The sequence below is a fragment of the Poromitra crassiceps genome (genome assembly GCF_964638095.1).
Source record: "Poromitra crassiceps genome assembly, chromosome: 29".
Lineage (NCBI taxonomy): Eukaryota > Metazoa > Chordata > Actinopteri > Beryciformes > Melamphaidae > Poromitra > Poromitra crassiceps.
In genome coordinates, this window is record NC_139641.1 from 1,918,613 (window position 1) to 1,946,167 (window position 27,555).

Consider the following 27,555-nt stretch of genomic DNA (forward strand, 5'->3'; position numbering starts at 1 on the left):
CGGAATTTAATCAAACTTGTCTCAAACATCGACTTGGACTCAAGGATGAACTGATTAGATTTTGGTGGTCAAAGGTCAAAGGTCAAGGTCACTGTGACCTCTCAAACGCCATTTTCCAGCTTGTTAACGCAATATCTCATGAATACCTTGACAGAATTTCATCAAATTTGCCTCAAACATCTGCTTAGACTTAAGGATGAACTGATTCGATTTTGGTGGTCAAAGGTCAAGGTCAAGGTCACTGTGACCTCTCAAACGCCATTTTCAAGCTTGTTAACGTGATATCTCAGGAATGCCTTGACGGAATTTAATCAAACTTGTCTCAAACATCGACTTGGACTCAAGGATGATCTGATTAGATTTTGGTGGTCAAAGGTCAAAGGTCAAGGTGAGCTCTCGAACGCCATTTTCAAGCTTGTTAACGCGATATCTCAGGAATGCCTTGACGGAATTTAATCAAACTTTTCTCAAATATCAACTTGGACTCAAGGATGAACTGATTACATTTTGGTGGTCAAAGTTCAAGGTCACTGTGACCTCTCACACACCCAATTGCCAAGCTCTGTAACGCAACATCACAGGAGCGCCTTGACGCAATCTCTTCCAATTTGCCTCAAATGGCATTTGGACTCCAGAATGAACTAATGGCGGAGGCATAAGTCCGCGTTGCGGTCGTTCTAGTTTCTTCTGCCAAGGGAACTCCTAGCCGGTGAAAAGTTTGCTTTAATTTGGGAGACAGAAGGGACAGAAGGTGGATCAACAAGCAGGAAATCATCCAGCAGGTGAAGCACAGAGGGAAGGCAAACATTATTCAACATAATCCAGCACAACGCTTCGGCTAGAGAATTGAAAATGCTGGGACTGGATCTACACCCGAATGTCAGCCTGACTGCAAAATATAATTTGTGTTCCCATTTGACGCCAAACAGCGGCCATTCGGAGGGGTGAATGGGCATGACTTTTAAAAGCATCTGAAATGTCCGCTTTGGAGAGCCACGCCCCCTGGCCTGCTAATTTAATGAGGTGAATGGCGTTATCGACATTTGCATAGTGGAGGGAAAAAGGGTCGGGAGGAATGAGACTGTTTATGCTTGGAATTGGACCGTTATGAGGGGCTGACAGATCAAAAATCAAGCGATTTTTCCCTGAATATTTATGGGTAGCGACGCCTATTGGGCTGGTGCGGAACAGCGGGAAAGGGGAGGAATCAAAGGGACCAATTAAAAACCCTTTTGATAGCTCTTTATTGAGCAACTGGGAAACTATCCCCGGCTCTTTCATAGCTGACTGGAGGTTTTTTGACACATGAGAAACAGTGGGGGGAGCAATAACCCCAACTCTGAACCCTTGGGAGAGGCCAGTCAACAAATGATCAACGAACACAGAATCATGGTGACAGGACAACTCCTGGGCGAGAACTGGAACGTTGATGGGGGTAGATGGGTGATGTTTTAGAATTTCCGAAAACCACCCTTTTCTTTTTTCGGAAACTGCCGTGGAGGGCGGGTCTTGCGCGGGCAGACGGATTGGGGATGAGCCTCGTTGCAGGCGCTGCAGATGTGAAGAAAAACACAGTTCGGGAAAGAGCACACTCCTTCATTGAAATTATTACAAATAGCCATGTTGTTATAGGTGTGCACCTTGCAACCGAAACGGTCTGATTGAGGCCTGGGACGAAGGAAATCTTGATACAAGAGGGAGGGTGGGTTGACAGGGGAGTGGCTGCTAGCCTGGAACGCAGCTTTTGGGCATAGAGGAGCGGTATGCCCTACATCTCCACATGAAAAACAGCTGATCGCCTGTTGGCCACCCACGATCATCAGCAGCAGTTCGGTATCAAGGATGGACCAGTTTATGCGGGAATTAGAATGAGATATATAGAGGGCTGCTTTACTAGACAAAGCTTTATGATATTGGTAAAAAAATGTTTTTCCCATATTTCAGATTGAGGTCCCCCACAAGAGCCATGTAGTTATCCAGTTCGGTGCGCATATTGGGGTAAACGGCGCAAATAACGTCACGATACACACCAAACGCTACCAGGAATTCCCTAATTGATCAATCTCTATTAAGACAGGGGTCTGATGATTTAAGGACGGCAGATAAATCCTGACCACCCGCAACCTTTTTGCAGCATTCTGGGGATGGCAAGAGAATATTGACCAAGTTAATGTCTCTGCCCTGCAGAATGTGAGATCTTAATCTGGGGGATATGTTAGCAGAGAGAGAAATGTATGGCCTACCGAATGCCGGAGCGGGGACAGCTGAAGCCAGTGTATTCATCGGTGCAGGTTGCACAACTTAAGCGGGGGCGACGCCGCCGGCTAGATGAAATGGCAAAAAAGCTGGTTGAAGAGGTGGAAAAGAGAGAGGGAACTGCGGCTGGACTGGCGCTGCGGGGGGGATGAGTAGGGTTCTCCAGCGCTTTAAGCCGGGCATCGAAAGCACTGAGCGACCCGATCAGAGACTGCATGGTGGCGATTAAATCATCCTGAGGTGAACCTGGAGCCGTTGAAGGGCCCGCTGAGCTGGAAGTTCCTGGTTGGCTATAGAAGATTTCACTGAAGGCGGGCACGGCAGCTGGATCGGGGAATTTTCTCCGTTTCGCTGAGACTTTGACCGGGGAAGACCTTTTGGTCCTTTTTCTGCCACGACCACGGCCTCGGCCCCGGGTAGGCAGTGACGTAACAACCTCCTCCTCTTCCTCCTCGACGAGCTCAGGATCATCAGGATCGATGCAACCTCTCTGGACCAAATTAGCTAACTCAAATAATTGAGAGCCATGCAGCCCTGGGAGAGGGGAAAAAACCTTTATCCCTGAGCAGAGAACGGAGCCGCTCTTCCTCTGCATCAGGCTCGGAAGGGGGGCGATCCGCCAGACGAAGACTCTTAAGTTAAGTTAAGTTATTAAGTTATCCTTTATTTATCCCCATGGGGAAATTTATCCTCTGCATTTGACCCATCCTCTACTAGGAACCTTCCTAGAACTAGGAGCAGTGGGCAGCTGCAGTGCAGCGCCTGGGGACCAACTCCAGTTCTTTTGCCAGTACCTTGTTCAGGGGCACTGACAGGAGTATTAACCCTAACATACATGTCTTTGATGGTGGGAGGAAACCGGAGCACCCGGAGAAAACCCACGCAAACACGGGGAGAACATGCAAACTCCACACAGAAAGGACCTGGGACGGACCGGGGTTTGAACCCAGGACCTTCTTGCTGTGAGGCAACAGTACTAACCACTGAGCCACCGTGCCGCCAAGAGGATCGCTGTCCAGGCTCGTTCTCGGGTTCGTCCATGATGAGCCGGTAAATGAACCGGAGCGATTTGACAGCAGCAAGTCAGAACAAACAACAAAATGAAATTGATGAATGGCACACGAAAGAAAAGCAACTGATATCACAATCAGAGCAGCAAAGCACCGGGATGGCGAAACACTGCTTCGATGAGGTTCAGCAACTGAGAGGTGACAGCACATAGGTGAGTTACAACACAGTGAGATACATGGGCATTTTTATACAACTCATTCAGTTGGTTCAGCAGAAAAACGAGGGAAATGAGCTGATTGGGTATAGGCCAGAGAGAGGGAAACCGTGGGAGACAGTGATTGGACAGGGAATGAGGGGGGCGTGTATATCAAAGACTGAATGACGTAACTGCTAGGGGTGAGGCTGCAAGAGGGAGAGAGAGAAATAAAGGGGGCATGCAATTTAATGAATGGATGATACAATATGGGATGATAACCTGGATTGCCAATGTAGTCTTCATTATTGAAAATTGTCCAAGACATCATTTACTTATTACCTGACCATTAGTTATTCTTTTTGTGTACCCTATTGTAAAGTGATGCATCATACCGAGTAGTTAATGCGTACTGAATCATTACTTAACTATTACCTGATCATTAGTTACTCTTATACTGAGTAGTTAATGAATACTGGATCATTACTTTGTTATTACCTGCCAATTAGTTACTCATTTTGTGTACCCTAACAGTGACACCTGCTGGCGTTTTGACTAGGGATGCACCGATCGATCGGCACGTGACCGGAAATGGCCGATTTTCACGTGATCGGCCTCGATCGGTGATCTGCGCCGGTCACTCTAAATAGCCGATTCTGTGAGCCGATTTTCACATGACGTGCGCGCACCCCAAAGCACCGAGACAGGCACCCAGTCACCACACCACACACGCCAGCATACCTTCCTCGTTGTGGATTTTTTTCACCGTCAGTGAAGTAGACAAATCTCGCAGTTTGTCACACATGCAAGTCGAAAATAAGCCGTGGAGACAGAGATGCGGCCGAGTCCCGCTCGGCTGGAGTCCAGTCTGAGCGGCTCGCTTCACCTCACTGGCCCCCCTCTCTCTGCTCTCTCTCCCCGGGAAGCAGTGCTGCTGCACCCGGCCACAGCGCACAGTCGGCTTGGCGAGGTGAACGCGAGCATTGTGTCCAGTATAACCATTCCCCGACCTGCTTTCTCCATTCCACATCAGCGCTGCTGCCTCAGCCTGTCAAGTCATGTTGTAACGTTGATACAGGAGAGACTATTTGTTTCGTATTGCAAATAGAACGACATGAGAACGACGGACATAATAATAAAAATGCATCGGACTCACAAGTGTGCAAGGATTTCTGTGCGTGACGATATTTTTTCGGATGGCAGATAAAAATACGCATACCAAACTTCGGACTGTGTGTAAACTCCGCCTGATATTCAGACTGAAGATCGTTACTGTAACTCATAAACTCATTTCCCCTCTACTCAAGAGGACTGGTCTGGAGCCAGTCTATAAACTCCTTGTCCATGGATCATTTTGATGTTCTGTTGCACCTGTTTTCTTTTGGAAAAGTAAATGCATGATAGCTGTGGGATATAGGCTATTGGATTTAATTAAATTTTTGTATTCATTGTATTTGCACAAAAAAGCTCTGTCCAGTAGCCTAACCTGGAACACTTTTATTTTGAGATGTGTTTGAGTGAGATGGTCCTACTTCATGCAAATGATAAGAATTGTTTATTTGTTTATTTGGATCCCCATTAGATGTAAGAATTGTTCTATGAATCTTAATTTTCAAACAAAGTTACAAAAACGTTTGTGTAAGCTGTCAATTGTTGTTTTTAGAAAAAAAAATCGGAATCGGCAAAAATCTGTATCGGCAAGTCAGACTATTCAAAAATCGGAAATCGGAATCGGCCAAGAAAATGGCAATCGGTGCATCCCTAGTTTTGACCCACAAGTAGGCCGAGGTCATTTTTTGTTTTTTACAGATTCTGAAATGGCAGACTGTAAGCTTTCAAATGATGTGTCACACATTGTAATCTGAAAATGTAAGGAGATATGCTTATTTGATTGTTCACACTCTGCAAAGTAAGAAGCTGAGAAATCGGCCCTCAAAGTTTGGAGAAGTTTTTCACACCTGAGGCAGTGAGCAATGGGGGAGTGAACAATAGCTGCTCATTTACATTAACCACTCCCCATCCACTCCAGCTGATCACTGTCACTGGGACACAGGCCACAAGTAAGACAATGACAGAATGTAATACTGTTTAGGTGATGGGTTTCATACACTTTCTGTAATAAAACATCTGAAAGCAAAAATCTTATCAAATGGGGTACGCGCAGTCTAATTTTGAGGTATCCATGCTTTTATCACTTCTCATCTGGATTATTGTAATTATTATTACATGTGTGCCTGTTATGTTCTTTCTGGGCTCATTGTGCAGAGAAAATTCCCTGAGGGGCAATAGAGGTTTCATTCATTCATATAATAATAATAAATATAGCCGCAAGCGGCGATGCGGGGTCCAAGCTTCCGGTGACTTGGGGGGTATATGTCAGATAGTGCACATTTATTCAGACTTGGTATGTGCACAAGTAAACAAAGTTTGGTTGAGATCCGGTGACCTGACGGTTTCCAAGCAGTACTAGTAGTAGTAGTAGTAGTAGCAGTAGTAGTAATAGTAGTAGTAGTAGTGTTGGTAGTAGTGGGAGTGGTAGCAGTAGTAGCAGCAGAAGTACTAAGAATAGTAGTAGTAGTAGTAGGAGTAGCAGCAGCAGCAGTAGTAGTGGTGGTTGGCTGTTATAGCGCCACCATCTGGTGGATTGGTGTAATTTTTTCCTCTGAGTAGTGGGTGATGTCTTGAAACTATGTGGAAAGGTGGGTGATGTGGGGCGTATGGTTTCTGAGATCCACACACTTTTAGGGCAGGAAAAGAACAAAAGCAAATACACACAAGTTTAGACATTTATCATTTCAAAACGGTTTCACGTATCCAAAATCCTTTAATAACTTTAGGTCGGGGTAGTCCATAGATAGGTAAAGTAGGTTTTTGATCAAATTCAAAATGGCGGAAAATATAGGCACACGCAAATGGGCGTGGCCTATATGGATAGATGCATATTGATCCAAGGAATCCAGGATAAGTGAAATTTTGAGTATAGGACACACGGTTCAGAAGATATGGACCATAAGGCGAAATGGTATGTTATAGCGCCACCATCTGGTGGATTGGTGATTTTTTTTTCTCCGAGCAGGGGGTGACCTCTTGAACCTATGTGGAAAGTTTAGGTGATGTGGAGGGTATGGTTTCTGAGATCCACACACTTTTAGGGCAGAAAAATAAGAAAAACAAATAGACAATATAGCCGCAAGCGGCGATGACGGGGTCCAAGCATGGTCAGTAAGGGTGTAGTGGTCAGTAAGGGTGATGGGGTCAGTCAGGGTGTTGTGGTCACATAAGTACTTGTGACTTGAAGTAGTACTTGGATAGAAATCAGTTTTTGTGTACAATATCCCTTTAAGTATCTGGACAGAAAGTGATATTTGGGTAGAACAAGTACTTCTCTGGCTCTGCAGATACATATAATATGGTCTACAAAGTTAAATACAACAGTCTGGATAGCTCACTTGGTAAAGCTCATGACTTATGCTAACTAATGACCATTGTGGCTCAAAGTTCAAACCCCACGTGGGATGAATCAACTTCAGACAGTTAAGTCAGTAACAGTAATTAAAACCCCACATGTTGCCTCCTTATTTTGCGGTGACACATGAACTTTTACAATATCTTGGAAATGTTAGCTGGAGATTACGTGGCTGTGTTCAAGAACGTGTTTTGCAACAGGAGAGCTTAGTTCTTGTCTCATGATGGAGCTTTTGTGTTCTGAAATCAGAATTTTCAGTTGTCATTGTGTCTTTCCCACACACACATCAAACCATAGGGCGTAGTGGCGTCCACTACAGAAGGTTGATGGGTTTTATCCCTGAAATTGCTTTTGGTGACTATAGCCAGAACCCTGCATGGCAGCTTGTTATGCAGTCCATTTACCATTATAGTCAGGTTCACTATGTCTTTTTGTTCAAGTTTCGTGGGGATTTGCAAAACTATACATTTTCGGAATCGTCAGAACCTGTAGAATCTGAAAACCAATGTTGGCATTTGCACAGACACCTGCATGGCCGCCATTTTGGCGTTTCAAAATGGTCGCCATAAAATACATAATTTGCTCTATCTTGGCTTCTATTCAACCTAGAAACTTAATTTAAAAAGCTAATCCTATGTTTTCTGGGTCGAGAAAACCACTGGTGGCATCATTAGACTTCGAATCCTAACCCTTGATTCACTTTTAGGACCTTTTATCACTTTCGGGTGCACGGCACACCATATTCAACCACCTTGCAGTGAACCGCTGGTAAGTAAAATTATGTAGTGGTCTATATTGGACAGCATTCACCATATGGGGCACATGGGGGGGGGGTGGATAAAAAAACAAAAACATAATGGGGCACATAGTTGTCATTTTGGCATTTCAAAATGGTCGCCATAAAATACATAATTTGCTCTATCTTGGCTTCTATTCAACCTAGAAACTTAATTTAAAAGGCTAATCCTATGTTTTCTGGGTCAGGAAAACCACTGGTGGCATCATTAGACTTCTTATCCAAACACTTGATTCACTTTTTGAATAAAAAAACAAAAACATAATGGGGCACATAGTTGCACTGCCCCTTTAAGACTTTTGCGTAGTTCCATCGGCAGAGAGCGGGAAAACGCCAAAGAGCGGGAAACCTGTTGTGGACGTTCCTGCTGCTTCCACAATGACACAGCAGTATACTGAGGTGAATAATTTTATATATAATATATATATATAATAATCTTAAGGTTATGAAAATAAAAACAACTGATAGGATAGTTTGTAATTGTTTTATATTCTGTTATGGGAAGTAAGCAAATGTGAGTTCCCTTTTTATGTGTTCCTCATAAAGTTAACTAGCTAACTAGATATTTCAGATGTACTGCTTATATTGAGCTCCTTGCAATATTAATGTTCATTGTTATGCTAATCACTGGCAAGCTAGTTGGCATAAAAAAAGAAGCTAGTTAGCATAATTAATTTGAAGATGGGGAGGCATTCACTTGCACTGGCTGTATTGATGTGTAGACTAACCTACTGTACAAAAGTAGTAATGAAATTTAGCTTGTGTGAAATTAATTATAAGAGATTTGTTTGTTCTGTACTCAGGAGATAACTCATTGTGGATGAAAGTCCTGATGACAACAACTCTAAGGAGTCTACTGAGGTGAATAATTTTATAATGCTATAATAAGGTTATAAAAATTAAAACAACTGATAGGATAGTTTGTAATTGTTATATATTTTCTCATGGGAAGTAGGTTAATCTGAGTTCCTTTTTTATGTGTCCCTCATGAATTTAGCTACAGTAGCTAGCTATTTCTACAAAGATTTACTTAAAATGCTTTTATTGGGCAATTTGCAACGCTAATGGATATCGTTATACTTTCAGGGCATAACTCATGATGGATGAAAAACCTGATGACAATGACTCTAAGGAGCCTGTCAACTGGAAACTATGCATCTTCTGCCAAGAGTCTAACACTAGTAAAGGGGCAGTTGTTCTGAATCCCAGGATCGAATCCTATCAGAAAGTACTTGATATGGTGACGGATCGAGCTGTCAGAAATGATGGACAATTTGTTTCAATTCAAAGACATCTCCAAGGATGTACCAAAGAAATGCTTCTCAACAAGGAAACAACATGGCATCGAAGCTGTTATTCTTCTGCCACAAACCAGACAGAGTTGCAGCGAGCCAGTGATCGCTTTGAACATTCAATGTCCACAGGACAGTATGCCGTAAAAAAACGTGGCTGTAAAAGATCATGCTCAGAAATGGAAGCAGATAAACCAGGGACATCAATGCCATTCACAAGATCTGCGACAAAACCTTTGTCAAAAGACCAGTGCTTCTTCTGTCAATTGGATAACGGTCAAGCTCTCTACACAATCAGAACTGGGAACTCGGGGGAGGTACTCAGGCAAGCAGTAGAAATTTCCCAAGATCCAGTGTTGATGACAAGATTAAGCAATGCAATATCGCCAAGTGATGCCCATGCAATAGATATCAGATATCACAAGTCATGTTGGAGAGAACATGTGTTCCATGTCATCAGAGATCATACATGTACCAGTGACAAAGCCAAATCCACAAGGGCAGACCTGCCCATGCAGATGCCATGCTTGATCGAGTTGATCAATCTCATTGACATACAAACTCAAACCAAAGCATATCTCCCGATGGACATCGTGGAAACAACATACATCTCCATGCTTGGGGGTAGCAAGGAGGCAGAGAAGCACACACCAACACTGACAAAACAATGGCTGAAGGATAAGATTCTTGAGCATTTACCCAGTGTGAAGTCTGTGACATGGATATAAATATAAATATAGTCAAGTCCAATACTGTACACACTTTTGCTACTGGACAGGCAGTGTGAAAACCCACAATTATTGGGCATTTGTGATTTTTTAGTTTAGTTTTGGTATTAGTTATATTTACATTTTGAAAAGATAGAGGTGGTATAATTGAGTAAGTAATGATAACAGATGACGCAACACGCAAACCTACTACCTATTGTGTCCCAGGTAACCCTCCCAGCCCGTAATGGCAGCTTTAACTAGAGCATGGCGTCTATGGAAATAACTCTCTCCTACGGGGCTGCCAACGTTTTGCTACACTTGGTTAACGGTACAGATGCTTTATAGTTGGAATTTCATATCATTTGATGAAATATATTAGTAATTACAAAGAAATATGTAGGGGAGAGGGCGGAATTATGTGCGAAAATGGGCGAGGCCTGCCTGGTGTTGTCAACACAGTGAGTTCAGGTGTAAGTTATGAACTCTGATTCAGATCTCCCTCCCAATACTCCAATCCTCCCCTGTAATATTAGATTGAATAAGATGAGGCTGTGTCTTGAACTTTACGTCTTGTCTTGTAAATTCTCTTTCTCATCAACCATTGCTCATTTCTCTCCAACTAAATTCCGTTAACGTTCTCCTGCTCATGAAAGTTCATGTTTGTTTACTTCTATAGCGTTTCATCACAAGCATGCGTCTCAAAGGCCTTTTTTTCTTCCATATTTTATTTTGTAATTTTCAGAACATAGAAAACAAAAACAGGCTCAGAGAAAAAACAAAAACAAACAAAACATACATGTATCAACATTAATGTTACAACGCTACCAGCTGCGTCAAGTGCCTATGTGCTTGTAAGAAATGTGCGTGGAATCCCGTGCAAGGGGTCCATGAGAAGTCAGCTGAGCAAGTTACTTGTCGCTCTTAACCTCATCTAAGTAGGCTAGAAATGGGTCCCAGATAATTGTGAATTTCCTAAAGATTCCTAGGCCTGCGCAGCCTTGCCCGCAACTCGGCTGCTGTGTGGCCAATGAGACCAGCATCACTGATGATGTCAGATTTATGACATCACTGATGATGTCATGAGTGGGATTTCCTGTGAACACGCGTGGGCCTGTGAAGTCTAATGATGCCACCAGTGGTTTCCTCAACCCGGAAAACATAGGATTAGCCTTTTAAATTAAGTTTTTAGGTTGAATAGAAGCCAAGATAGCGCAAATTATGTATTTTATGGCGACCATTTTGAAACGCCAAAATGGCCGCCATGCAGGGGTCTGTGCAAATGCCAACATTGGTTTTTGGATTCTACAGGTTCTGACGATTCCGAAAATGTATAGTTTTGCAAATCCCCACGAAACTTGAACAAAGGTATATTTTGTGACATAGTGAACCTGACTATTAAGGACATGTCTGTATTACACACATAATGCACCACTTTACATTAAAAGTCTGCCCTGAATGGAGGTGTTTGAACTAATTGGTGTGGGTTGTGCTGTTACAATGAGCACATGAGTGACAAGGATAATTCAGATTTAATTCTCTTTTTGGACCTTTCACATCTGAAGACACAATAATGTATTGGAATGTTTTTCCTCTCATATATCTGAAAGAAGGCTCCCAGCAAACACAATTACATGATGATGATGTTCTGATATCATCTTTCAGTGACGTCCAGGACTAGGCCAAATCACAGCCGATTTGGGGATCATTTAGACATCTACACAAGAATGTCAAGATGACGTCGAAATATGACGTTACCATGAATAGGCATATTCAGTTATTCTGCTATGTACACAGTGTGTATTCAGCAGCGTTATACATAATTATATCCAGATTAACCTTTATTCTACATTTTCAAAAAATAAAACAGTTACCTGGCCGTGGTTTGAACCCAGGACCTCCAGCTTTGGTGTCTGCTACTCTACCCCTACACCATCCTTCCACAGCAATGACAAGGGATGGATGTAACCTTATTATGGCATAAACTTGTTTTTATTAAAACGTGGGTGTCAAGTCTTTGTGGATCGGGCATTACTGTGTGACATCTAAACCAACTATGTATTATGCTACAGCAGATGCAGAACCCCAAAACACATTAACCCCACCCAAAATGCTACATTCCAACTTCCAGTAGTAGTAGTAGTAGTAGTAGTAGTAATAGTAGCAGAAGTAGTAATAGTAGTAGTAGTAGTGTTGGTAGTAGTGGGAGTGGTAGCAGTAGTAGCAGCAGTAGTTGTAATTGACCGGTTAATGAGTTGTGGGCAATTTAGTGTTGGCGTGTGTTTCATTAAAAGTTTCGAGATTTATCATTTCAAAACGGTTTCACGTATCCAAAATCCTTTAATAACTTTAGGTCGGGGTAGTCCATAGATGACCCAGAAAAAGTTTTGTGTGATTTGGCCAAACGGTCTAGGAGGAGCTCGCAAAAGTAGGTTTTTGATCAAATTCAAAATGGCGGAAAATCTACCAGACATAAATGGGCGTGGCCTAGTAGGTTAGATGCATGATGCTCCAGGGAAACCAGTAGATGTGGAATTTTAATTCTACAACTCGTGGTTCAGAAGTTATGGACCGACAAACGTGAAATTGGCTGTTATAGCGCCACCATCTGGTGGATTGGTGTAATTTTTTTACTCTGAGTAGTGGGTGATGTCGTGAACCTGTGTGGAAAGTTTGGGTGATGGGGGGTGTATGGCTTCTGAGATCCACACACTTTTAGGGCAGGAAAAGAACAAAAGTAAATACACAAAAGTTTAGACATTTATAATTTCAAAACGGTTTCACGTATCCAAAATCCTTTAATAACTTTAGGTCGGGTTAGTCCATAGATGTCCCAGAAGAATTTCCGTGTGATTTGGCCAAACGGTCTAGGAGGAGTTCGCAAAAGTAGGTTTTTGATAAAATTCAAAATGGCGGAAAATCTAGGCACACGCAAATGGGCGTGGCCTATATGGATAGATGCGTATTGATCCAGGGAATACAGCCAAAGTGGAATTTTGATTCTATGCCTCACGGTTCAGAAGATATGGACCATAACGCGAAATGGTCTGTTATAGCGCCACCATCTGGCCGATATGGGTAATTTTTTGTTTCTGAGTAGTGAGGCACATTTACAATCCATGTGCCCAGTCTGGCTACGCTGAGCATTACAGTTTCTGCTGTACATACAGTTTTACCGGAGAAGAATAATAAAAAAATAAAAAAAATCAGAACAGATACAATAGGGATCCACGCACTTCGTGCGTGGACCCCTAATAATAATAATAATAGGATATACTATGAATAAAGATTTGATAAGGCAGTTCAGAAGCTGCTGAACAAAAATAAAACACACACACAGACACACCGTGGCTAGCAGGCCTCGCTAGCACGCTAAAGTTTTCCTTTGTTCTCAACAAGAGATGTGTGTGATGGGGTATGCTAGCAGTAAATACAGAGGTGGGTAGTTTACCCACCGTGTTTCCCCTCATTGATTGTTACAGTTGATCTGAAAATAGGTGAGTAATCTATGGTTTATGTCCCGCCAAATAACTTATTGATAAGAAGCGCTGGAGAGGGACAATCGCACACAAGAGACCTGCCATTTTGGAGACACCCATGACGATGACACCACGCAAAATGAGCTGATTTTCGGGCCAAAATGGCGGCAGCGCTGCTCTAACACTCGCTTCTTTCTCTGTTACTCTTCGACTACTCCACACGTCAAAACGTGCTAAAACATTTATATTATACAGTCTATGGCTAAAACACACCTCTATCCATAACTAGATGTTCACACATGTAAAACAGAAACAAAACGTAACTTTAGGGCTCATGATTAAATGCAAACTCACCAAGGAGGAAAATCCAGGAAGTGCTCCACACTGCTGCAGCCATCAGTAAGTAAGTCCCATAATGTTGTCTGTCTGTGTTCTGCGCCCGGACCGCACTCGCAGATAACGTTTAAAGAATCTTCTTTAATCCAACAAGATCATCTACACGGTGGTCAAATAAAACACGCATAAAACAAATTGAGCGGTGATTTCAAAACATCAACTATCCAGAAAACAAAACAAATAACTCTTTGGCTCGCTCGCAGATGTCCAGCAGGTCGCCTTCTTCATCTCCTCTACCTTCTGCTCCAAGCCAGCTTATTGGATTTGCAATTTGCAACGGGCGGAGAAGGCAGATAACGTCTCTTTTTTGCCCACTGTGAGTTGAAGTCGCAGGTAGGCATCTTTACTGACAGCACACAACTCGGAGATGGCAGCTGTGTCTGCAATCGTTTTTCTGGTGACGCCAATCTTGTTGTAGGCATCCGTTTTCGTGCATCCTCCTTTGACCGCTTGTAGCACTCTTTGGTAACGATCCATGGCGCTGTCGGGGGTTACGACTGAAACAACAACAACATAATGTTATATTGTTGTGATGCTGGTGATAATCCTGAAGAAGTAGGTAAATGGTAGTGTAATAGTATTGTTACAAGTCATGCTAGTGTTATAAGAGTGATGGTGTACACTGGGTTCCCCCAAATTTTTTCCTGTGCCACCAAGCATAGCATACAGTTGTTTTGCCTAATGTGATGTATTTAATAGAGTATTTTAGTCAACTTGGTTTTATCTAAATCAGTGATACTCAACCTGAGGCTCTACTTCTCTAGTCTCTTAAAACAGACTGTCTCATCTACATCCGGCGAATGGAGCTAAACAGTCTGTACGTTACGCCCCCAGAACATGCACAAGGAAGTTGGGAAAAAACCTTCAGACTGGAAGGAAGTTCGACGGAATCCGACCAATCACGACACGTGTGTCCACGAAAAATATCTTCCCGCCGGAAACTTAAACCCCCCGATCGCTCAGAAATGTAACCTGTTCCTCCATTATGGAGACCAGCGGACACACCACCAACACCATTGCGCGGTCATCTTGCCATTTCTCCGGGTAGTGTAGTGCTTCGCGAGCAAACAACATAGTGTCGGCCATGCCTGATAGATTAGGCTTTTACCGTAGCCTGTAGGCAGACAGGCTAAAATATCCCGGTGGTTTGCCAAATTCAGCAAACACAGGCGTTGAAGGTCTTTTATATCTGGCACAGAATGAATTCTGCAAAGTTCTGGAAGAGTAGAGTCGAAAATATCTTGTCTAATTTCCGTTTCTGCTCAGCAACAATCAAGCTAGCATTCGGCTATGTTTTGTTTACCACTCGGAACGATTGTGCAGAAGCCCCGAGTTCCGCGAATGCGGCATATTGGATTCTGATTGGACTAATGAGCAGAAGACCCGCCTTTCTGCTTCCCATTCCGGTTGGTGCATGCTTCTCCCCCACGTATTACAGACGGTATGGCGGAAGCATTTGAAAATTGCGGAAGCCAACTCGTCTGTTTTAAGAGACTACATGCGGCCCCTTTATGGGGAGTTGTGGCTCTTTTAAGTCCTACTTATATAAATGAATAAAAATCTGAGAAAAAATTATGGGAGGAAAGGGGCTTTTTTGGACTGTGGCTGTTGCAGAGATTTTTTTTGGTCAATGTGGCTCTTGAGTAGAGAAAAGGTTGAGTACCACTGGTTCTAGTAGTCCAACCTTTGATCTAGATCAGTGGTTCCCTAGTCTCTCCCCAGACTCAAATATTATGTTGAATCCCTGCGCTCCGCCAGAAAGCTCTGCAGCATGCAGTAACATAAGCCACTTTCAGACATGAACTCCGGGTCAGGTAAGGGTTGCTTGCCCTGAGCCTGACCCGGGGGATACGTGAAGTGTAGGGTGACCATACGTCCTCTTTTGCCCGGACATGTCCTCTTTTCACGTCCTGTCCGGGGTGTCCGGGGGGGGTTTATTAATTATTGAAAATGTCCGGGTTTTCACAGGACCATTAGGCATAACGATGCCTGGCGCTTTAAATTGTACTCTGTTGTGTGTGACGTAATCCCTGAGAGGCTGCCTCCCTTGTGGGCGGCTCTTGTGTCACTCACTCACAAACACAGAGAGCTGACATCGGAGCAGCAGCACTGGCTCCGAGCCTCCTACTACAAAATGCCGAAGCAGCGTAAGTGTGAATTAAGATTCCCCACTTACCGTCCTGGTCGGGACAAATGGGAGGCGGAGTGCACTGTGTGCAAAGCTATGTGTCCCTTTCAAATAAAGGTGCGGGGGATCTGAAAGCTCACATGGACACAGACAAACATAAGAAAGCTGTGCGGGGGGAGAGTTCGTCTACAAAATTAACGGACCCGGGAAAACGGAGGATTTGCATTTCATACTGTGAAACACCACAACAGCTACAGGTCCATGGATTGCACTATAGTGCCTTGAAGTAATATTGATAGTATTAGCCTATATTAATATTGAAGTAGCCTAATTTTTGGTTTGTTACGGTTTTATTATTTACATTATTACATTGACAATATTGTAAGAGATATTTTGTTAAAATATTTTCTAATACAGAGGTATTATTTATAACATTATTTCATATTTTTATATTTATTTTTCCAGTAAGACTTGAAAAGAGTATTTTTTTGTATTATAGGCTATATAATAAAGTATCTCGAGGCGGAGCCGAGTGTCCTCTTTTTGGAAATCAAAATATGGTCACCCTAGTGAAGTGTACCCTTTCAGACATGAGGCATGTTGCTTTCATACATGTGGAGCACCTCCGGGTGTTAAGTAAGTAAGTGTCTGAGCATAGCCTTAAGTGAATCGCGTTGACATTCAACAAACTATCACGACATGCAGAGTCTGAAAACAAGTTGCTAAAAATACATAATGGGCGATAACTGCCTAACGTTCACGGCATATAATTTTTTGCGCATAACGTTAGTAATTAATTAAATAACCCTACAACTCACGCCCAGATGCATCGATATCCTCGAGTCTCAAGCGCTACAAAGAATACAGGTCTTTGCTATGTTCAGTCCTAAAATGCATCAATCCTACTAGAATTATACAGAATACAGGGAGCTAGACATTTTTACCTTCAAAATAAAATCAATGTTGTATTAATTAGTAACACAAAATCACCACTGAGACCATGTCTGTCAGCAACAGCTAAAAGGAGGGTGGAGAGGGGGACTTCCAGTCTTTCAAAATAAGTCTTTTGGCAACAACCATCCCCTGTGTCAGGGACTGCTGCACAGCCATGGGGAGAAGTAATGAGGAATCCGAACAGCCAAAAATGGCAAGTTCTGCCTCCGGCTTAAGAGTTACTCTGTAGGCCTTGGAATACCAGTCGAAAACTTTGGCCCAGAATCCGGATATTGAAGGGCAAAGCCAAAAAGCATGTGACAATGTACCCTCTATTCTGGGACCGCGCCTCTCTGTTTAATAGAGACGGGATTCACCCTAACAAGTCTGGTAGCCAAATGCTGCTATGCAATATCCAGCATGCGGTTTTGTCCATCCCAAGCGCATGACTGTTTACTGACCACTTCCAGCGCTCTTCCTCATCTGCCACATCTTTGGTCAGTGCGATGGCCATCTCCTGCACTAGCTCCCCCTATTACCCACCCCTGGTATCACATCCACCAGTCCATTCCTCCCTGCAATCTGTAGCTACATCACACCATAACCCAGTTCAGATCACTCCCAGAACCCCTATTCCACCTCCCTGGCAATCACAAGCCCGCAGATGTGGCGCCGATCACACCAACCTTCGCCCGCTCACGGTGAAAACACACCGCACGCGTCTCCTGCACGTAAGCTGCGCGGCGCGACCATTTGCGACCTTGTGCGCAGCCAGTTTTCATTAGGACACCATGTTAACAGATCTGTCAGTCCACACCGAATTGCGCGCAGCGCGCCGCTCAGCTCAGCTCCGCGGACGCTCAGGGCCGCTCAGCTCAGCCTGGAGTTCTATTTTCCTGCGCGGCCGTCTGCGCCTGTGAGCGACTCTGTCAAGTTGAACAGATCAGATAAGGGCAGACAGGAACTCCGAAACCGGACATTCGTCAAATAAAACCAATTTCAAAGTGAAATAATGTTTATTTACGTTGTTGATTGCCCCTTTGGAAGTGTGAAAAGAGAGAATTGAGCAGTGGGAGAGGGGGAGCGGCTTCTAGGGGCTCATTGCCTGCGGAGCAACAAGTAGAGAGCTAGGACTCGCCTTCTCTCTACAACAGCACGCACTGGGAAAACGGGAGGAGAACAGACAAATGATGCAATTGCATTTTATAATGAAGGTAGCCATTAACTCCCAAACATATTACTTTAGATATTTATGTCATCATTTACTTGGCCATGATAAGGAAGACAGGAGATCTGGGGCAAAATATATAGTGGACGAGCAGAGCGCGCAAAGAGAGCTGCGCTCTCTGTGTGGACACTTTAAGCAACTTCTGCGCGGAGGTGCGCTGCGCAGCGCATGCGCGCAATTTTCGCCTCTGGTATGTCCCCAGCGTCAGACGTGCCGCATTAACGGCCAGTGTAGTAGAGCTAAATCTCTCAATGGCCCTGATAAATGCTAGGTCACTAACAAACAAGACTTTTGTGCTTAATGACTTTTTCACCTCTCGGGAGTTGGATTTTATGTTCGTGTCAGAAACCTGGCTTCAACCTGGTGATCTTACACCTTTTTCTGAACTTCTTCCTCCTGACTGCTCTTTTCTCAATTCCCCTCGGACCACCGGCAAGGGTGGAGGGTTAGCGACCATTTTTAAATCCACGTTCCACTGTCAGCAGATACCCTCTGACACCTATTCCAGCTTTGAGCTGCAACTCTTTCAGTTAAAACTCTCTTCTCCCGTGCTGTGTGCAGTGGTATATCGTCCACCAAGGATTAACAAGGACTTTATTCAGGACTTTGCAGATTTCCTGGCGGGGATTATGTTAAATTATGACAACTTTTTAATTGTCGGGGATTTTGATGTACACATTTGCTGTGAAACCAGACCCATGGTCAAAGACTTTTTAAATCTCATAAACTCCCTGAATCTCACTCAGTCTGTGAGCGGCCCAATTCATGAAAAGGGACACACTCTAGACCTTGTGCTGTCTTACGGTTTATGTGTGGTTGTAAATGAAATATGTGACACATGTACTGTATCTCTGACCATCTACCTGTTGTTTTTACTGCCACAGTCCCTTGCTCCATGGCTCCCTCTAGTGCTCCCACACGCTGCCTGCGTACAATTAACCCCCTAACTTCATCACTTTTTTCCACTCTCTTCAAAGAATCGACGATTTACATGTTGAACAGCACTTATGACATCAGTGCTGAGGCACTTATCACCCTCCTCGACACCACTTGCACTGAGATCTTAGACTCTGTTGCCCCATTTAAAATCAAACGCACTGTTAGAGTAAAAATAAGTATTTTCATATCTGTTAATATGTACTGCTTATGCTCTCATACTGCAATGTGACCTGTGCCTTATACTGCTGTACACACTGTGCTGTGCTGATGGGTTCAACAAGTTGCTAGACGACCTCAGGCCACAAGGTTATTTATGAGCGTCCCTCTGTACAAACGAGGACCTCAAACTGTCAGCTTTCGAGTGGCAGTTTGACAGGTTAAACACCCGCAGGGTATAAGTGTTCTAACTGTCTCTGATGTGTGAACAGACTGTATGTTTTCTGTAAGCATAAGAACTGGGAAAACCAGTTTCCGCATGTTGCTGCTTATGTAACCACTAGCTGTACAATAAAAAGGCAAGCACGGAACCTGGAGATCAGACGTGTCTAGGAGTCGTACAGAGGTGTAAGCTCAGACATGGTCTCCTTGCTACTGCAAGTAAAACTTTGAAACTCGAGTCTCCGTCATCTGTGATTCACTCTGGTTGCTTGGTCTGTGAAAAGAATCAGTGGGTTTCCATTCAGAACCCATCATTACTTGGTCCTTCGTTGCCGGATTCCAAACATCGTCGCCTGGAGAAGAGGGAGTGAGGACACACCGCAAGTCTGTCGACAGCCAGGATCTCGATCCTGCAAAAGACCTGGGGCGTGAAATTCGTGGCCAGGCCGGTGCTCAGATGTCCAATCTTCCTTCTTCGCCAGGACGATTGACGGAATCCAGACCAACCAGTGAAACTCAGATCACGGTAAGGAACGGTGAACTCCACCGCAAAGGAGGTTTATAAAAAAAAACACCTAGAAAGAGAGAAAAGGAACGGTGAACTCCACCGCAAAGGAGGTTTATAAAAAACCACCTAGAAAGAGAGAAAAAGACTAGTGGTTACTTTAAACACTGAAAAGCGCTATATATATATGAATAGAAACAATTGTGGATAAAAGATTAATGTATGTGAATAAGTGTCACCAGGTGGAATAGTGGCACAAAGTGGAAACCTACTTTAGGTACTAAGCTCTGTAGTCGGCCAGAGTACACTTAAGTGGCATAAATAAATTGTTAAATTAGCCACACACCTTAATTTGTAAAGTAAGTGCTAGGCACATGGTGATCGAGATATTCCCATCATAAAGTGATTTAAATTAGTTTCTCTAACCAAGACCGAGGTGTATGAAGAGTGTATAACTGTAAACACATAATTATTTGTTTATTTGTCAAAAGGGGGACGCCCCTATAGTTAAATAAACATTTAAAAAATAAAAGTAAAAATGAAAAAGGAAAGTCACCATTTCTGAAGCGGACCTGAGCAATAGTTTAATCAAATTAGACGAGATAGTAAAAGAGAATATGTGCGAGGAACAAAAAAGAACTAACAGTGAACAGGAGGAAGAATTCTTTCCTGTGGAAAAAGTATTGGGCCAACGCTGTAGAAATGGAAAAATTTAATATTTACTGAAGTGGGAGGGGTTTGAAGAGCGTTACAATACATGGGAACCAGAGGAAAACCTTGAATACCCACAACTGATTTCAGAATTTATGAAGATTTCAGGATCTATGGAAATTTCAGAAGTTACGGTGGAAATAGAGTAGTTTATAAAGGGAAAAGGAAGTGTACTGGGGTAAATAGGAAATTGACTAACGGAGCGAGCAGATTATACTAGATACGGACTCGAGTAACACAGACTCAGTAGTGACTTTATATGCCTGTATTAATAATTATTATTAAAAGATTGGGAGTTTTATTAACAACGATAGCAGTTTGGCACAAATGGGGAATTATACAATGTGAAAACGCCACAGTTATAGGCTATTTCGATACACAGTCGATATATGAGTTCGCTGACAGAATGATGGACCTCAGGGGCTGGATGCAAATAGATTCCCGATCAATGGGATTATTCCTTTGGTGTATCGGCCGAGCTTCATCATATCTTGACAGACGCAGTAGAATTAGAAATAATGTAAATTATTGATGAAAGATTTAGATCTTATATTACTCAATTAGGAGACAACCCGCACCTCCTCCAAAAAGTTCAGAAGCAGAGAGGAGCGGTCCTGGGTACCATTGACAGTGATGGAACAAGCGGAAGATCAGAGATGACGCAACAGGCATCATTACATACCTACCGTTTGTCCTCCTAAAGAATTGTCCAGTCAACCTTTTAGGACAAGACAGCATGGAAAAACTAAAAAAGAGTAATTAGTGCCTGTGAAAGTAGGAATGAGAACAATTAGCCCAGGGCAAGTAATAACAGACAAAGCGGAATACAAGAGTCCCATTATTTTTGGCATCTAGACATGCCTCAACCTGACCCAACCAAAACTGCAGAGCAATTATTATTATGCTCACCCCGACAGACATCCAAGAAGTAAGCCCAGAAGACTTACACATGACTTTACGCTATAAACGCACCCCAGGCCCTGACAAACCATGACGATAAAATAAATAGCCTGGGGCCACAACGCGTAACGTTTAGAGCGCTGTATGAAGATACAGAGGGGAATTACGCAACCAATGTTAGATTTGATTTACTCTGACGATGACATGACTATGAAAGGAGAGATAAATGATGCTTTTGAAGCAACCAAACGCTGCCTCATCAGCTCATCAGTCTTGGCATTGCCAGACTATGACAAAACCCTTATACAAATGGTAGACGGCAAAGGGGGATTTATGACATCAGTGCTGACACAAAAACATGGAACAAAACTACGCCCAGTCGGATTCTACTCCAAAAGATTAGATCCAGTGTTTTTGGTACCGCCAACGTGCGTACAAACTGTATGCGCTGCTGCTATAGCGGTCCAAAACCCAATCTCCAATGGACAGAGTCTTATATGACAGAATGCATAAGAGGTTGGAAGCATGTTGCTGACAGGCATCATTGGCTTCCCCAAGGCAACGCAACGAGAGTGCCTTAATTGCTCTGACATGGACAAAATTAAGGCTCCCATGCTGGATATGACAAAAATTGACTCAGATAAAAGGGATATTTGACAAAGTGAACAAAGTGTTTTATAAAGGCTGTGGGATCCAGTTTGTGTGATGCTAAATCCATTAGCCATTTAACATGAGCTACTTTAAATGCCCTGTTTAGCCATATCAAGCCAAGTCAGTTTTATTTGTATAGCGCATTTACAAGCGGCTGAGCCGCAACCAAAGAGCTTCACAAAAGTGCAAGAAGCGATAAACAAATGATATACGCTATAAAGCATTTTAAAAAAATATAATAAAATCAAGTGGAAGAGTTAAAAGACATTGACTAACTACACGGCTAGTCAATTAATCAGTTATTATTATTAATAATAACAATATATATTATTATTAATATAATAATATTAATTAGGACTCCAGAGAAAAATGGTGAGGTGAGTGCTTGGAATGGCGCGGTGTTTGTGGTTCTTGAAATAGCCCAATGGGAAAGGAGAGGAATTAAATCATCAACAAGAACCTGTGATGCATGCACATTTGCTGACGGAGCTTTTGCAGGCAGTACCCCTACCACGCACGATAGCCATATGCAAATGTGCTGCGCACACCAGTACGCCTATGCAGACATCACAGCCAAGGATGCTGCTGCAGGAAAAGTGGTGAATGAGGATTTAGGTTCTGAAAAACAACTTGTTAAGAAAGAACACATATACGATAAGAGGCATAGCCGGTGAATGGCTGGCACAGGCTCAGAGGAGAGCAGAAAGAGGAAACTATGAAAGCACAGTTGCAGCGTCAGTCTCGGTCTCAGCTGACGAAGAGACAGGTGCGTCGGCCTCGGCCAACGCAACCAGAAGGCAGAGAGAAAGAGAGTTGAAAGATGAGCGAGACAAAGAGGAGAAAAGAATAAAAGAGAAAGAGACCAGAGAAAAAGAAGAAAGAGAAAGAGCTCACATGGAAAGAGTGAGGAGAGAATTGGCAAAATTAAAGTTATCATGAGGTCCTTAGGACATCCATGATTATATTTGAACATGAGTGGGGGAGGGTGAAGGAAAATATGGCCCCCACATCTTAATACAGAAGAACCGAAAGCGTTCCAAAACCAATACCACTAGATGTATTGCGAGAGATGCAAAACAACGCCTCAGAGAGAGAAAAGCAGAAGTGGTTGACCGATGGCACAGTAAAAAATAGTGAAGGTCTATTTCAAATACAGGACAGACTACTACTTCCAACCAGCCTTATAACACGGGAGCTCAATTGATACACGGGCTTTTGCCATGTATCAAACAGGTGGGAGGATGGAGGTAATAAACAATACTGTCATACATATAACTACATTAAATTTTCAAAAAAGGGACACATTTTGACAGGAAGGACATGGGTGGAGTGCATAACCTTAGTGGAAATGTATATGAGAATCACACCCACAGCAAAAAAGACTGTCACCTTTTGGAATTGTAACAGGAAAACAATTCAGATTACCAATAGTAGAAGCAGGAGCAGAGAATACATTGGCAGATTGGATGAGCCGTTTATTCCGAACAAATAACCTGCCAAAGATCTCTACTCCTTTACAGGACACTCGTGTGGAGCGAGGCCATAAAGAGGAAGCACTGGCACAGCCCGCGCTGACCACACCAACGGCGATAAAGATCTCTGAAAGAAGCACGTGGATTCACCAGACACACTGTAAAAAGGTTATTCCTCTCCAAACTGACAGCTAGTGGCGACGAAGTCCGTCTTCAAAGGGTGGGTTTCTAGGAAACCTAGTCTCAAACCGGTGAAGAAACCAACTGAGCCACTAAGCACTTAGATGTTTGGAAGGATAGCAGTTGGACTGTTTACAGTCACAATGACACTGATGGTCAGCAGACTGACGAGTGACGATCCACTACCGAACAGAGACAAACGTTGGACATACCGAAACGGCCCTTGGGGCCCGGACAAAGATGAGAACGCACAACCAAGATTTAGAAATAAATGGTATGCTTATGTGCATAAATTAGCAAAGAACTTTGGAAAAATGATTGCTCAATTGGCTGTGGTCAGGGTCCTGGCTTCAGAGACTGATCCGAGGAGGAATCGTCTTCCTGTGTGTAATTGTCGTAATGAGCATTTTTGCAGCCTGCTGCATTACGGCTAAGCTGGCTTCAAATGCATTTGTGCAATGTGTTATGTTGCAGCAAGAACATGTGTTTCCTGAAGAAGAAGATTGGTGCCCGACATGATTGTGGTAGTTTTTGTTATGGTCAGCTGGGAGAAAGTATGTACGTCTCAACATTTTCCCTCCTTGGTGATCATGAGAAGAACGATCCTACCAAACTGTAAAACCAAGTACTTAAGGTTTATAACAATGTGATTAGAAAATGTGAATGAACGAGTTAACCAATAACCTGAATAAAGAGAAGAACAAAAGTACATGTGAAATATGAAAAACAGGAGGGAACTGTTAGAGTAAAAAGAAGTATTTTCATATCTGTTAATATGTACTGCTTATGCTCTCATACTGCAATGTGACCTGTGCCTTATACTGCTGTACACACTGTGCTGTGCTGATGGGTTCAACAAGTTGCTAGACGACCTCAGGCCACAAGGTTATTTATGAGCGTCCCTCTGTACAAACGAGGACCTCAAACTGTCAGCTTTCGAGTGGCAGTTTGACAGGTTAAACACCCGCAGGGTATAAGTGTTCTAACTGTCTCTGATGTGTGAACAGACTGTATGTTTTCTGTAAGCATAAGAACTGGGAAAACCAGTTTCCGCATGTTGCTGCTTATGTAACCACTAGCTGTACAATAAAAAGGCAAGCACGGAACCTGGAGATCAGACGTGTCTAGGAGTCGTACAGAGGTGTAAGCTCAGACATGGTCTCCTTGCTACTGCAAGTAAAACTTTGAAACTCGAGTCTCCGTCATCTGTGATTCACTCTGGTTGCTTGGTCTGTGAAAAGAATCAGTGGGTTTCCATTCAGAACCCATCACGCACTAAAGCACTTTCAGAGCTATGGTTAAGTGAAACTACCCACGCTGCCCGACGCACTTGCAGACAAGCTGAGAGGAAATGGAAAAAGGATAGGCTCCAAATTTCCCTAGAAATTCTGCGGGACAGTTTAAAAAACTTCCACAGAGCAGTTAAAACTGCTAAAACTGAGTTCATAGCCAACCTTGTATCAGAAAATAATCACAGGCCTCAGGTTCTATTCAGTACACTAAACACTCTTATAAACCCATGTGACACAGCTCACATTGTGTCATCACCCACAATCTGTGAAAACTTCTTGAAGTTCTTCACAGAAAAAATCTCCGTTCTCAGATCCTCACCCACCTCCGTTACCCTAGACCCCTCTGTTCCTCCTACATGCACAGCTGTCCTTGACCAGTTCGAGCCCATCTCTCTCTCCTCATTGTCAGAGGTGGTTAGCTGTCTACGACCCACAGGCTCCCCCCTAGACAGCGTTCCCCCTCGCCTCCTCAAAGACGTTTTTTGCACTATTGGGCCGAGCATTCTCGCTCTGGTGAATTCTTCACTCAGTTCCGGGTGCGTTCCGGCTGTCTTTAACTCATTCACCGCCAGTTTAGGACTGCCAATATTTAGCACAGGCCAAAGATTTTCATAATTGTTGGTCATCTTTCAAGACCCACAGTAAATTATCTATTAGCACCAGAGTGATTTGCAATACCTCAAAATGAAGATGTACGTCTCTGGGTTCACCAGGAAAAAAAAAGTGAGCTTTTAGCATGTTCTGTACTCTACTTATAGCCATTTATATACACCCTGTTTTCCCCCAAAAGTTCTCCCTGAGAAAATAAACAGGAGAAAAGGCAATTTTTGTTGTTTAGGGCACAATCTCAGGCAGAACTCACTCTCAATTCTTTTATTTTGAACTGTATTGACATCAGACATGTAAATATTATTCGTTAGGACACAAATGACAAAAATATATATATATATATATATATATACACATGAAGTGCTTTTTTTTTTACATTCAACAATACAGTTTACTCGGTGTGAGTGTGCAGACAGACAGACAGACAGACAGACAGACAGACAGACAGACAGACAGACAGACAGACACACCGACAGACAGACAGACAGACAGACAGACAGACACACACACACACACACACACACACACACACACACACACACGATCCCCGATCCCCCTTTTAGATTTCTAACCCCACATAGGATAAGCAATAACCACGCCCTGTGGCGCTGGGATTGGCCAGGACTCAGGAGCAACACTGGAGGGCACGCAGCCCAGCGATTTCATGAACTGAATAGCTCTTGAGAAAGGACAGCGGGCTGCTGTGATTGCCGCTTCTGCCTTGTGCCTTGCTGTTGTGTGTTTATTTTGCACCCGTCCTCGTCCATGTCTCCCTGTCATATCCTCCCTGCTATCTGGATCGTTCCCGTTTTCCCCTCGGCTATTCAACACGTCCTCACCGCCCTCGCAAACTGATCGATCATTTCCTCATTCCTCCGATGATCAAACACATCTCTTGATTACTTTCTCCCGGCTGGCACAGAGGAAGGCGACTCCAGCTCGTGCAGCGCGCCGAGGCGCGTTTCAATGGCGTTTCTCCTGTCTGCACAAGGAAGCGTTACCAGTTTTCTGCTTTTCCTCTTGCTCAATTTCAAAACAACAGCTGCGGTATGTGTTTGTTCACGTGTTGTCTTAGATGATAGGGACCTGATACCATGTGACAGGCTGGGGAAGTGTTTAAACTACGCCCTGCAGTAATAAAAACAAAAACACGTCAAACACGTCATTGGCGGGGAGGGCTATTTCTGATAACACGTCAAAGACGTCATTGGCGGTGAATGAGTTAAGCATGCCGTAGTGCAACCCCTGATCAAAAAGAAAAATCTTGACCCCTCTGTCCTCAACAATTTCAGGCCAATCTCCAAGTTGCCTTTTTTATCAAAAGTCTTGGAGAAAGTAGTTTTTATTCAATTGCAATCATTTTTAGATAATCATGGCATCTATGAAAAATTTCAGTCTGGTTTTAAAGCACGCCATAGCACTGAAACAGCCCTTTTAAGAGTTTTAAATTACCTTCTAACTGTTGATGCCGGAAACTCTGCTGTTCTTGTGCTTTTAGATTTGACCGCAGCTTTCGACACTGTTGATCACAGGATCCTTTTATCTCGCCTTGAACAGTGTGTGGGCATCAGGGGCACGGCCCTTAAATGGCTCCAGTCATATTTGACAGACAGGAGCTTCTCGGTCCATCTAGGAGAACACTCCTCGTCTGCGGCCCCACTTACGTGCGGGGTCCCTCAAGGCTCCATCTTGGGCCCAGTCCTATTTTTATTATATATGCTGTCCCTGGGCTTTATTTTTGAAAAACACAATATTCCCTTTCATTGTTTTGCCGACGATATTCAATATGTCATTAAAGCCGCAGTCAAAAGACTCCATGCAGCCTCTGCTGAACTGTCTCAAGGACGTTAAATCATGGATGGAGCTGAATTTCCTTAACCTCAATGAAAATAAGACTGAGATCCTTATGTTTGGGCCACCTGACCTTGTGGATGGCTGTGTCAGCACCCTCGGCCCTCTAGCGTCCAAAAACCGGCCCTATGTCAAAAATCTTGGTGTCCTCTTTGACAGCTCTTTTAAATTTGACAAGCAAA